Raw genomic sequence first — 13,138 nt, 5'->3', positions numbered from 1 at the left:
AGAGGAAAAAACTTTCCTCTTGAATTTTCATATCTTCAACTTTATATGAAGATATAACTTTAACTTAATATATATTTATCATAGTTATGTCAATGTGTCACAGTAATGACTTCAAACATTAATTAATACCTATAATAGTACCTCCTAGACAGCTCAGAACTTCATCTTAAGCTATCAAATATATACTATTGTTAAAAAATTTGTGTTTTCATGATTCTTCATTTATTCATGATTCTTTCACACACAAAGAAAATGTGTACAACTTTTCCTTTAAGAATAAATAGGTCAAGGGCTGGGGATGTAGCTCAGTGGTGCAACACCTGCTGGCAAGCAAGAGGCCCTAAGTTGGATTCCCAGTACAAAGAAAGAAAGAAAGAAAGAAAAAGAAAGAAAGGAAGGAAGGAAGGAAGGAAGGAAGGAAGGAAGAAAGGAAGGAAGGAAGGAAGTAAAAAAGTAAATAGGTTGATTCCCAGTACTGGAGGAAAAACAGAATAATAGGAAAAGCCAGGCATGGTGTCACACACCTGTAATCCCAGCACTTGGGAGGCTGAGGCAAGAGGATCATTTCAAGTTTAAGGCCAGTCTATATGCTACACAGTGAGTTTAAGGCCAGCCTGAACTGCCTTGGGGAAAAGGGGGGAAAAAAAGGAGTAAACAATTTAAAAATGGTTTATAAAATTATTTCACACAAAAAAATTAAAAATGTAATTTTAAGAAAAAATTTACATTTCAATCTTGTTATAAGGTAATATTTGTATTTAGTAAAGGCTGAGAGCACATTTATCATCATTTTCTCTACATTCCAATTTTAAGATATAAACTGCATTAGATATATTAATATCTGCTTTTCTATAAATCTGAGCCTTAAAGTATAATATAACTATAGTCATCTTTAAGTGACTCACACAAGGGTAGTCCACTACTGTGGTCTGATGTGGTCTGAATGTCCTACCACCATCCCTCAAGGGTTCAATGGAAACTTAGTCCTCGGCATGGCAGAAACTTCAGCGGAAGGTCATTAAGGTCACTGGGGGCATGGCCCTCAGAAAGGATTCATGGCAAGAGTAAGTTGCTATAAAAAGACAAAGACTGCGTTCCATCCCATGCTGGGCTTCGTGTCCCCCTCTGCAGCTCCAAGAGCCAGGTCCACTTTCCACAGGCCTCCAAGGCCTTGCTCCAGGGCCAGGTAGACCTGAGTCACTAGCACTTCACAGTGAACTTCCAAAAGGTGGACTGATCATAGAGGGCACTATAAAAAGCAAAAAACATACTGACAGAAAAAGTGGTGGCACTGAGAAACTCCACCTGGACACATGAGTAGCCTCAGTAACAGGGATCTTCTAGATTATTCCCCCGACCTTAAAAGAAACATAGCCATCCAGGGATCAGAGTTGGAATCGGGGGTGGGAGATGGACCATAGAGGTTTCACTGGAGGGAGTATAGGGGACTGTAAAATACAGAGAAAACTTCCTTTTCATACTGAACTGCATGATGTCCCTTAATGTGCAACCAGAGACTCAGGAAGAAGGAAGGCCAGTACTCTCCAAGGGACAGAGGTATGTGGGAGTCAGAAAGGGCAGTGGATGGGGAAGAGAGGGATGAGAAGAAGGAAGAGACCACTATAGAAATAGAAGCAGCAACTCATATATTTTTCCCTAATGGTATCAGGTAGGATAAAGAAATAAATGACAGGGCTGGGGATTTAGCTCAGTGGTGCCGCCTCCTGCCTCACAAACGCAAGGACCCGAGTTTGATCCCTAGTACCAAAAGACAAAACAAAACAAGAAATAAATGATAGATATTAAATGATAATTTTCCATTTTTATAGCAAATGTAATCACTGTTACATTTGAGTGTTATGAACTTAAAACAGAATCAAATACATCAGAAAAGTAATTTAATTTAAGAGAACTAAAACATCTCAGGAATACTTTAAAGTAACCAAAGGACAACTAAGAGACTGACACTGACAGCCACATTTTGTTATCATTCCATAAATTCAACTAAGACGGATTTTATCGAATAAATTAGAAAAAAATTCCAAGAGCAGCACAGTCTATTCCAAAATAGCCTGAATGAACATTAATAATTATCATGTTCATCAACACAAGGCAATCCTTAGCAATCAAAACCCAAATCAAACATTTCACTAATGAAAAGCTACTCCATAAAATCAACCTAAACTTATTAAAAAAAAAAAAAAACAATTTAAGCCAGGCATGGTAACACACACCTACAATCCCAGCACTTGGGAGGGTGAGGCAGGAGGATCACTGTGAGTTCAAGACCAGCCTGGGCTACATAGTGAGTTCCAGGTCAGTCTCAACAACACATTGAGACCCTGTCTCAATAAAAAAAATTTAAATTAAATTAAATTTAAAAAAAAACAACTTCAGATCGGAATGTAGTACCCAGTTTTCCTGCCCTGGACATTACAATTGTTTGTGATGAATTCAGGCACACTATTTCTGATTTTCAATTAAGATTTAAACTTCTCCAATGAGAAAAAAGAAAGAAGATTTAAACTTCTCAGGTATTACTGCTACAGAATTTTTTTCTTCATGTAAATCCTTGATTTGGAATTCTGTTAACAGTATAACAAACTTTTACTATTATATAGTTGGTCCAAAGGTTGTCAGTTATTATGAAACTAATATTACACATATATCTGCATATATTCAAGTGATACTATTGACGGTTAATGTGTAAATTAGTATACATATGAATTAATATATACACAGAGACAACTGTATTAAACCTCAACTAAAATAAGGTTAAAAAATTATAAACTTACTATTGAATAATATTTTTTACAGCAATTGTCTTTTTAACTTTTTCATTCATCAGATAGTTTGCATATAGATTCTTGCATAATCTGATTTTTTCCAATCTAGACCATCCCTCCCACCATCATCCATAGAGGAAAAGCTCTAGAGGGCACATTAGTTACGAAAAGAAATTACAAAGTGCCAGAGATTTAGCTCAGTGGTTCTGCCACCTGCCTCACAAGTGCAGGTCTCAAGTTCGATCCCCAGCACCGAAAAAAAAAGGGAAGAAATTATGAGATTGCTTCTTTGCTTTGTTTTATATATTTGACTTAAATGTATTGAGTTTATTATGCCTTATATTCCTATTTAGTCCTGTGTTCTCTTAAGACAAATTTCCCTCAGGATAAACAAATTATAAATTCTATCTCATTTCCTCATAAAAATTTTCCTTTCCCTCAACTTATTATACTACTTCTTCCTATAGTGACCCATAAACAAAAACAGTGCTATTTCCTGATTTACTCAAATTAATCTAAAATCACAATAGCAAAACTACATTCATCTATAAAAACAGGGTAACAATGGAACCTGTTTCAGAGAAGTTGTAAATGACTTGATGCAAGGCATTTAGAAATAATGCCTAGAATTTAGACATATATCAAACTGTTAACATAACCACACAGAAACAGTATTATTCACAAATGATTGTACATCTTTAGTGGAATGTGGCCTAAGAGTTAGAAGAACACTAATTGAAGTCTAGACTTATAAGACACACATGTAAATACTGAATAGTTTCTCTGGTGTGAAAAAATAAAAGTGTAAATAAGATCCAAATCATATAAATGATAATGTGAAATAGGAAGGAAAGGATTAAAGGTTTAGGGGAAGTGGGAAGGGTAGGGAAAAGGAAAGAAGGGAAAAGAAAAAATATGAGAAAAGGAAAAAATGGAAACAAAGTCTTTGTAAATAGGGGAGGTTGGAGGGGGTGAAGGGAGGGCAGGGGAATGGGGAAAAATGAGAACCAAGACCTGTCATGTAAAGGTATAAGATCCCAATTATGAATGTAACTGTACAGTATACCTAAAAAATACCAATAAACAATAAAAAAATAAAGTGTAGACTTCATTCAGATTTCTTGTTTATATTATTATTATATTCAAACTATATTCTTATTGTAGGATAAAAAATAAATCATTTATTTTAATGATGTTAGGAACTAGTTTACAGCAGCACAAAGAGCCACAAGAACCCATTAACATTAAAATTGAACTGTAGGGCCAGGGATTTGGGTCAGTGGTTCCACCGCCTGCCTCACAAGCACAAGGGCCCAAATTCAATCCCCGGTACCAAAAAAAGAAAAAAAAATTTGAACTATAATACTACTACACACTCATACTTTTTTTTTTCAAGTACAATACTGGAGATTAAACCCAGGGCCTTGTATTCAGTTTCCTTTCCAGTCCCATTTTACTTTTATTTTTTTGAAACAGTGTCTCACTAAATCACTAACTTGCCCACACTGGGTTCAGCCTTATAAGGGTGCTCCAACAAGCTTGGCTTAGATTTATGATTTTTAGTAAATACATATGATTTCAAAATAGTTAACAGCATTTCAGACAGTAGTTACTAAGTATAATTAAGTAGTTACTAAGTATAATTCTCACACTATTATATAAATTATATCTGCTATTACCACAAAATAAGCCATTATATTAGATTTACTTTAATACAGAATGCTCCTCACTTTAAAAGTTGCCAGAACACTGCCACAAACTATTTCCCATGTTCCAATGTTTGACTCTTACACAATCTTAGAACTTCAGGGCCAGGGATGTAGCTCAATAGCACAGCCCCTGCCTGGCAAGCGCAAGGGCCTGAGTTCAATCCCCAGTACCCCCAAATAAAGTCCCAGAATCTTAGAAATGTAACTGCTGACAAATTCTAAAATGATATTTTAAGAAAGTATACATAATCCATGTTCTTGGCTGATATTTGATAGCTGAGACACTGATATCAAAAGCTGTTGTGAAAAGCTGAAAGTAAAGGATGCTAGGTAGGTAAGATCTAGTTCTCCAGAACACCTGCTCTAGCCAGAACAACTCCCTGTTTATCTATTTTATATTTGGGGTTTTGCTCATAAGCTTCTGGCTTTAAGAAAGAATCCTGAAATAACCAAAAGTTTTAAATATTAAAGTGTGACAAGCAGCCTGTATAGGAGTTCCTATATAATAATCTCCTAATGTGATAAATTTAGTGACTCATTTCTCAGGAAAAGAATTCGACAGAAGTAATGGGAAGTCACTTCTAAAAGCAGTTAAAAGACAGTGGTTTCCATCTACCTTACTGTCTTTCTGATATTTTGCTCTGGGGTAAGCAAGCTGCCATTTTCAGAGTGGCCGTATTAGGGAAGCCCACATGGCAAGAAGCTGAAGTGTCTGGCCTACAGCCAGACCTGGCAAATCTGCCAAAGCCATGTGAGTACTGTAACTTGGAAGCAGGTGGATGAAGGCCTAATGATAACCACATTAATGAGCTTGAGATGGATCTTCCCTCGTTGAGCCCTGAGATGACTGTAGCTCTACGTAATGCTGTGACTACAGCCTTATGAGAGAAGACAATATAATTATATTAAAATTAATCTGACCATCTTTGGAAGCTTTGCATTAGTTTGCATATCAATTCTTGGTGTTTTTGTTTTTGTTTTTGAGACAGGGTCTCACTACGTAGTTGAGACTGACCTGGGACTCACTATGTAGCCCAGGTTGGTCTCGAACTCACAGTGATCCTCCTGCCTCAGCCTCCCAAGTGCTGGGATTACAGGCGTGAGCCACCACGTCCAGCTCAATTCTTATTGATCATTCCTAAAATATAACTGCATATTTTCTGTGTAAAAGTGATCTTATGAAACAAAAATTTCTAACGTGATAAATATCAATAGAGTAAACTCAACAATGAGTTACTATGACAACTGAAAAGTGGCTGTCTCATTTTCTTTCCTCTAAAAGGAAAGTTAATTCCTTTTTATTTCCAATGAATAAACTTTTAAATAGCTATCCCTTTATTACATCTCACCACGCTCATGTTAATCATCCAGCTTTAATCAATTCCACCATCACTTAAAAGTGCACACAGGGCTGGCTTTGTAACTCTGGTAGAAGAGTTGGTTGGCATGCACCACATCCTGGATTCAATCTGCAGTATTAAAAAGCAAAACAAAAAAAAACATATAAAGCCATAAGTACTGAAATGCCACTTTTCAAAGTGTTCAATGGGTGTTGCTATGGCTTAGATCTAAATTGCCCTTCTCCCAAAACGTCCTCCAAAGCTCTTGTGTTCAGAGGTGGGGTCTGGTCTAAGGGGTATGGGTGTAATCTGGATGTATTATTTTTTCCCTATTTTTTATTAGTAATATGTTTTCATTACACAGTAAATACATTCCTTATGAGAACTGATACCTTTAAATCAATTCTTTGACTCAATGATCCTTTGTATTGTTTTTTTAATCTCAATTTCATTAATTTCTGTTCCTATCTGTAATTTCTTTCCTTGTATTAGTTTCAGATTTGGAGTGTTCTTGTCTTTCTAGGACCATGAGATGCATCATTGGGTTATTTATTTGGATCATTTTATTCTTTTTATATGTGCATTTTACAGCTATAATCGTCTTTCATTGTGTGCCATAAATTTTAGTGTGCTTTGCTTATCATTTGACTCCAGGAACTTCTGAGTTCTGTGATTCACTGACTACTCAGTAATATTATTTTATCGCCATGTGTTTTTGAGGTTTCTGTGGCTTCCTTTACTGTTGATTTCTAGTTTCATTTGCTATGATCTGACAGTACACAGAGTTATTTCAATTATTTGGTTGCATTTTGGTCTTTTTAACCAATCTCCCATCTATGTCTTTTGATTGAGAAGTTGAAAACACTGATATTGAGAGTCATTATTATAAAATTTTTTTAAGTCCTGTCATTTCATTATTTTTCCAGGGCCGATTATTTTCCTTTTATTTAACTACTTTCCCCAGTTAGATGTATACTTTGCTTTGGGTTCCTTAGTGCAGGTGGCCTTCTGGGGCTCCCTTGAGGATTTACTGCAATACTGGTTTAGTGGTCATGTATTTCTTTAGGCTTTCCTTGTTGTGGAAAGTCTACTTCTCTGTCAATTTCAAACATTAGTTTTGCAGGACATAAAAGTCTAGGTCCTGCGTGGTGAACCTATGGCACTCATACTGCAGTGGGCTGTTTTTATTATTGAAAGCTCTAAAAGATTCATCCTCACTGGTCTGGGTTAACAACTGTTTCCTATTAGGGCTGGATAAACTTCACTACAAATGCTCTTGGCTTTTAAAGTTTATGCTGAGTAATTCACAGTTATTCAAATGGGCTCACCTTTCCATGTCATTTCTCCTTTTACTCTAACAGTTTTTAGTACTCTCTGCTTGAATTTCTGGATATGTGATTATGATGTGTCATGGAGAGGCTCTTTTCTAGTTATGGCTATTTGGGGACATATATGCCTCTTATGCTTGAACACTAAATTATTTTATAAGATTTGGAAAACTTTCTGCTATGTTCTCCCTAAATTTTTTGAGGCATTTTTTAAATTTTCACTTATTCCTATTAATTCTGAGGTTGGTTTTGAGTTATCTAGCAGTTCTTGGATTCAACTGGCATGGTGGTTTGTCATTTTTAGGGTACCACCGAGATTAAGAAGATCTACTTACACCCCACTACTCTGTCATCTATTTCTCACAACTTTCTCACACTGGTCAAGTTTGCTACTCATCAAATTTTTCATATCATCTACCTGTGCTTGCTTTCCTTTACATACTTTCTAATTCTTTTTTTTTTTTTTTCCCGGTTTTTTGAGACTGAACTGGAACTCGCTATGTAGCTCAGGTTGGTCTTGAACTCACAGCAATCCTCCTTGTCTCAGCCTCCTGAGTGCTGGGATTTCTGGAGTGTGCCACCACACCCGGCTCATACTTTCTAATTCTTTGCAGAAGTGGTCATGTATGTCTTGTTTAATTTAATAATACTTTACAGTTTGTTTCTTCCTTAAACTTGTTGAACATTTTATTGGTAAAATTGTTTTATCTATTTATTTTTTTTTATTTTTTGGTAGCAGGGATTGAACTCGGGTCTTTGCGCTTGCAAGGCAGGCCACCAAACCGCTGAGCTAAATCCCCAGCCCTGTTTTATCTATTTAATTACATCCTCTTTGAGCTCATTAAACATCTTCTGCATTGTTACATATTTCTTCTTTTATCTTTTCAAACATATTAAGCATTTAGATTTTTAGTTCTTTGCCTATAGCTTTCTCTACCTCAGTGTCCTGGAAGTATGTATTATTGTACCCAGCTCCTCCTTTCTCTTCTCTGCCTCCTGGCTGCCATACATGAGCAGCTTTTCTCCACTAGCCCTTCTATCATTTCGTTTTTGCCTTGGATCCAGCTAACCATGGACTAAATCCACTGAAACTGCAAGCCAAATATATGTACCTCTCTTCCTTTAAGTATTGGGATTGTGTCCCAGAGATGAAAAGCTAATACAGATGTTCATTAATCACCTTCTTCATGGAACCATGAATCAACATATTAATAAGTAAAGTACAAATCTATTCTGTTTGAATTAATCTCAAAATACTAATAACCCATTATCTTTCATCTAACCAGGGGAATAGTCTATTTCCACTCTTCCATTCCGCCTACCGATTCTCCAGCACTTTCACACTTAAACACATTCAAGTTTCTCATTCTAGTTCTAACAAAATCTAAATGTCATATCACATACAGAACAACTAAATTGTGATCTGGTAGTCTGATTACTTTCTCTAGCTTCACCTGTTGTTTCCTGCCTACCTCTGTCTCGCCACACACTAGTCTTTCCTCAATGTAAAACAAACTTGTGCTTATGAAAAAGGACTTGCTTGGTGTGGTAACACAGGCCTGTACTCACAGAGGCTGAGGCAGGAGGATCACCACAAATTAAGGGCCAGCCTAGGTTACATAGTGAGTTCAAGGCCAGCCTGAACTACATAGTGAGACCCTGTCTTCAAAAAAAAAAATCAAAGTATGGGGGGGCTTTAAACCTGCTGTTAACTAGAACCTGCTCATTAACACTTCCTATTCTCTTTTGGTTTTCAGTTAAATGAGATCGCCCTGTGAGAAGCCTCTTCTGCCCACCTATTTCAAATAATTCCTCTTGTTATCACCACGTGCAATTATTTTACCTGCAACCTTTGTTTGGAACTTAAAATTCTTGAGGATAAGGATGTGTCACATTCTCTTTTATAACTCCATCACCTAGCCTGGCATTTGTCCTGTAACAGCCTTCCAATAATTATTTAAGGATTTAAATATTCTCAAAATTCACAAGCCACTCAGTGATTTTCAGTTTGAGTTGCTCTCTTACATTTTCTGTGTACAAAACAACTGGTACTCAGCATTGATAAAACTATCATAAATCACATCAAATTCAGCATTCCAAGAAATATGAAATGATAGGATTTTATTTATCAGAAAGTTTATACAACATGCTATGATCTGCTTGGTTAGCTGATCAATAAAGAGGGCTACAATTTGGCAGGCTACCCCTCCCAAAAAGAAAAGACAGAAGAGTTTCTTCAAACCAAACATGCTCCCTTGAAATTTACTACGCGCTTTTCCAAGAGTTTTCAAAGTTACCGTACATTTACTTGCCAGTTAAAAAATTCCTGACATCAAGATTTTGGATTTAAAAAAAAATTAACCCTGTTACATTTTATAACTAATCTAAGGAACAACCTTTAGAAGCACAGGCTTAAAGAAATTACTAAATAATCATAGCACTCTTCTTGAGCAACAAAGTTAACATAATTTTACTTATCTTCCTAAACCCTAAAACACTGGCATTACTCTTGTTCAAGTCACTACTGTCTCTCACCTAAACTACTGCAATGGCTTCTCTGCCTGCATAGTTGCTATCCAACAAATATGATGGCCTAAAACAGAAAAAATTCTCTTAGCCATGATTCCAATCATGCACTGCATTCATTTTAAGAATGGCTGAAGAAGTTGAACACACAGGTTTAGTAATTAATGTAAATTCCTTTATCCAGTAAAATGGGCACAATTAAATATATCTCATCTGCAGAATTATGAAATGTTTTCCATAGAAAACAAGAAGTGGAAAACAATTCAAAGCAACAGCAGAATCAGCTAAATGATAAGGCTTTTGCAATATCAATACTTATACAAGACATGCAACAAGCACTGAGAATTTTTTTAATATTATTACAATCATCATTATCTAAGAGTTATGCTAACTTCACTATATCACTCTCACATTTAATCATCACCAAAAAGCTACATGGGTAAAGTGAGGATTTAAACTGAAATGTGATTCTCAGACCAAGAGTACTGCCCTCAGGGAGATACCAGTACAAGGAGAGAGAGAGAGAAGCAAGCCAGTATTTTTTTTTCCGGTACCGGGGATCGAACTCAGGACCTTGCACTTGCAAGGCAGGCAGCAACACCACTGAGCTAACTCCCCGGCCCAAAGCCAATATATTTTTAATTCACTATGTAAATGCAATCATTGCTTTTTGTATAGAATGCTTTTTTTGTATATAGAATGCTGAAAGGGCCTTGGGACAAGTGAATACTTCTTGATAGAGATAATGCCCCTGCAATCATAAAAAAGCAAGAGACTGAAAGACTCAGAAAGACAGAAGAGTCAGCATAGTACATAGAAGAGGGCACAGTGGCCTGAAAAATACAATACAAATGGTCTGACCTTGAAGAGACACCCAACCTCAAGAGACACCCTCACCATCATCATAGCAAATTGTAAAAACAACAAAAAAGATACTTTTAACTTTTCAACTCTTAAGTCTATATATACGCTTACCACTAATGTACTGCCAGAGTACTTCCTAGATGTTAAAATTTAATGCTATGGGGCTGGGGATTTAGCTCAGTGGTGCTGCCACCTGCCTCAAAAGCACAAGGTCCTGAGTTCGATTTCCAATACCAAACAAACAAACAAACAAACAAATTTAATGCTATGGCCCAAACATTTGTGACAGTCCACACCAGCATACTAAGAAACACAAATGCACTCACACCCAGCCTGTGCTTGCATACACAGGAAGAAGAGGGATGAGTTGATATATGTATCCGAGAAACAATCTGGGGAAAATGTTATTTCTAGTAGAAATCACTCATGTTCTGGTTTAGTCAAGTATGCCACAAAAGCCCAAATATTTTACAATAGGAACAGATATATCCCTATATGAATATTTATTGTTATGTTACTGAAGGAATCAGACTGCTGCCATCCTGATCAGAGACCCCTCTAAACCATCCCCTCCCGGCACAGCTGTACCTGGAGACTCCTAACACTATCAGACCTGCTACTGATGGCAACCACTACTCCCTGAACCTTCCCAAGCTGTGACCTTGGGCAACCATTCCCACTTGTGCTTTCTCAAGCCTTGCTCTTGGCAAATAGCCACAACCCCCTCTTACTGAATTCCCCTCTCCCATGACCCTACAAAAGATCCCAGAGCCTGTACTCGAGCAGCTGGTCTGGTCTCTGGTGTCAGAGAAGTCCCTCTCAGGTATAAACCTGCCCTGTTTAAACTCTTTTATTTGGTACTGGGGATCGAACTCAGGTCCTTGTGCTTGCGAGGCAGTGGTGGAACCAATGAGCTAAATCCCCAGCTCTCTTTTCCTTTTTCTTAACAGCCATTTCTGAATTTGATTGCTCTAGCTAACATTTTTTGAGAACTTACTCTATGCCACGCACTGTTAAGTACTTACAAAGATTATCTCATTTAAAACAATTCTGAGTGAAGTGTCCTTATAATGTCCATTTTACAAATTTTAAAAATTGATGCTAAATTGAACAACTTTCACAGTTACACAGCCAGTAAATGGTGAAACCAGTATTAAAACTCAAAGAATACAGCTCCAGAGTCCATCCTCCTACCTATTTTACAATTGTAGGGAATTCTTAAAAATTGAATTTCTTTGCCTTTTCACTTTATATTAGTATACTGGATAGACACAAAAAATTAAAAACAAATAATGTAGATGTAAAAATAAACTAGGTGTGTTTGTTTGGTTAGCTGGTTTTTTGAGATGGTCTCACTATGTAGTTGAGACTGACCTGGAACTCACTATGTAGCCCAGGCTGGTCTCAAACTCACTGTAATCCTCCTGCCTCAGTCTCCCAAGTGCTGGGATTACAGGTGTGCACCATCACACCCAGCAAACTAGCATTTTCTTACACTAAAAATATAAATACAAAATAAAATTCTATACAAGTGGAAGATGGCAAGATTACAATTAAAATGTAAATTATCAGAGTGTTACAGAAAAATGCTGGGTACAATATAGATAATAGACCACAGGGAATACTGATAAAATCTGATAACTATGTTCACACAGTGGAATAATCTTATTAAATGTTACTCAAAAAATACAATCTGATGAAATTACAAATTCAATGTATCTTTCATTTGTAAACTACTGCTAATTATTTACCTAATCAATTATTATGTAGTTCAAAGCTTTATTAACCTTGGTCTTTACAAAAACCAAAAGTGACTAAGAGTAATGGGAAAAATTGAAGACATAGAGAAAGAGGGAAAAGAGTTTCTGCAGAAAGCAAGCTCAACTCTCTACCTTACCAAACAAAAACTCATTACTAGCACTGCCCTTTGAAATGTGAGGCTCAGAAGTCCAGTCACAATTAACCTAGCCTGTTAAAGAAGAACTTGAATAGTAGAACAGGGCAGTGAATTTCAAAGATATTTTGTAAAACACCTTATAAAGTAAGAATTTTTAATGCTTTTTTTCTTTTTGCGGTACTGTGAATTGACCACACAGAACCACATCTCTAATCCTTTTTGCATTTCTTATTTTGAGACAGAGCTTCTCTCTCTAATTTACAGTTACCTGGGCTAGGCTCAAACTTTCAGTTCTCCTGCCTCAGCCTTCCAAAGTGTTGGGATTATAAGCATGTGACACCATACCTAAAATTTTTAAATCTTAATAAAAATATGTAAGATCCTAAATGATTTGGTTGAAATGCAGTGGAGGAGCAGGGAGACTCACTTGCTTTAACTCGCAGCCACTGAGATGATTCCATAAAAGTAGAGAGCTCCAGGCAACACAATTCACAATCTCTGTGCCCTTCTAAGGGAGAGACAGGTCTCTTCTACCCCAAGAAACTTGTTAGTTGAGTTTAACTACAAAAATCATCTTATTTCACCCACTTTTTTCCTGCAACTTGTTCAAAGACAGTCTTGGACGAACTGTATATGGTTGCTGGGATATGTGATGGTATGTGATTATCAGGGGCAGGGATAATAGGGA

General features: G+C 36.6%; 1 protein-coding gene across 2 annotated transcripts in view; it reads right to left on the bottom strand.

The window, feature by feature from the left end:
• Window positions 1-7,669, bottom strand: part of Yaf2 (YY1 associated factor 2) — a 51,172-nt gene extending 43,503 nt beyond the window's left edge. For both annotated transcript variants that reach the window (XR_002025942.1, XR_002025943.1), the window contains exon 1: window positions 5,845-7,669. The gene's annotated coding sequence lies outside the window, so the exon portion shown is untranslated. The remainder of the gene's footprint in view (window positions 1-5,844) is intronic.
• Window positions 7,670-13,138: the final 5,469 nt, after the last annotated feature.

This window comes from Fukomys damarensis, unplaced genomic scaffold, assembly GCF_012274545.1.
Source record: "Fukomys damarensis isolate Sample0158 unplaced genomic scaffold, DMR_v1.0_HiC HiC_scaffold_15, whole genome shotgun sequence".
In the NCBI taxonomy this organism is placed as follows: domain Eukaryota; kingdom Metazoa; phylum Chordata; class Mammalia; order Rodentia; family Bathyergidae; genus Fukomys; species Fukomys damarensis.
This window is presented reverse-complemented; position numbering and strand designations above follow the sequence as displayed.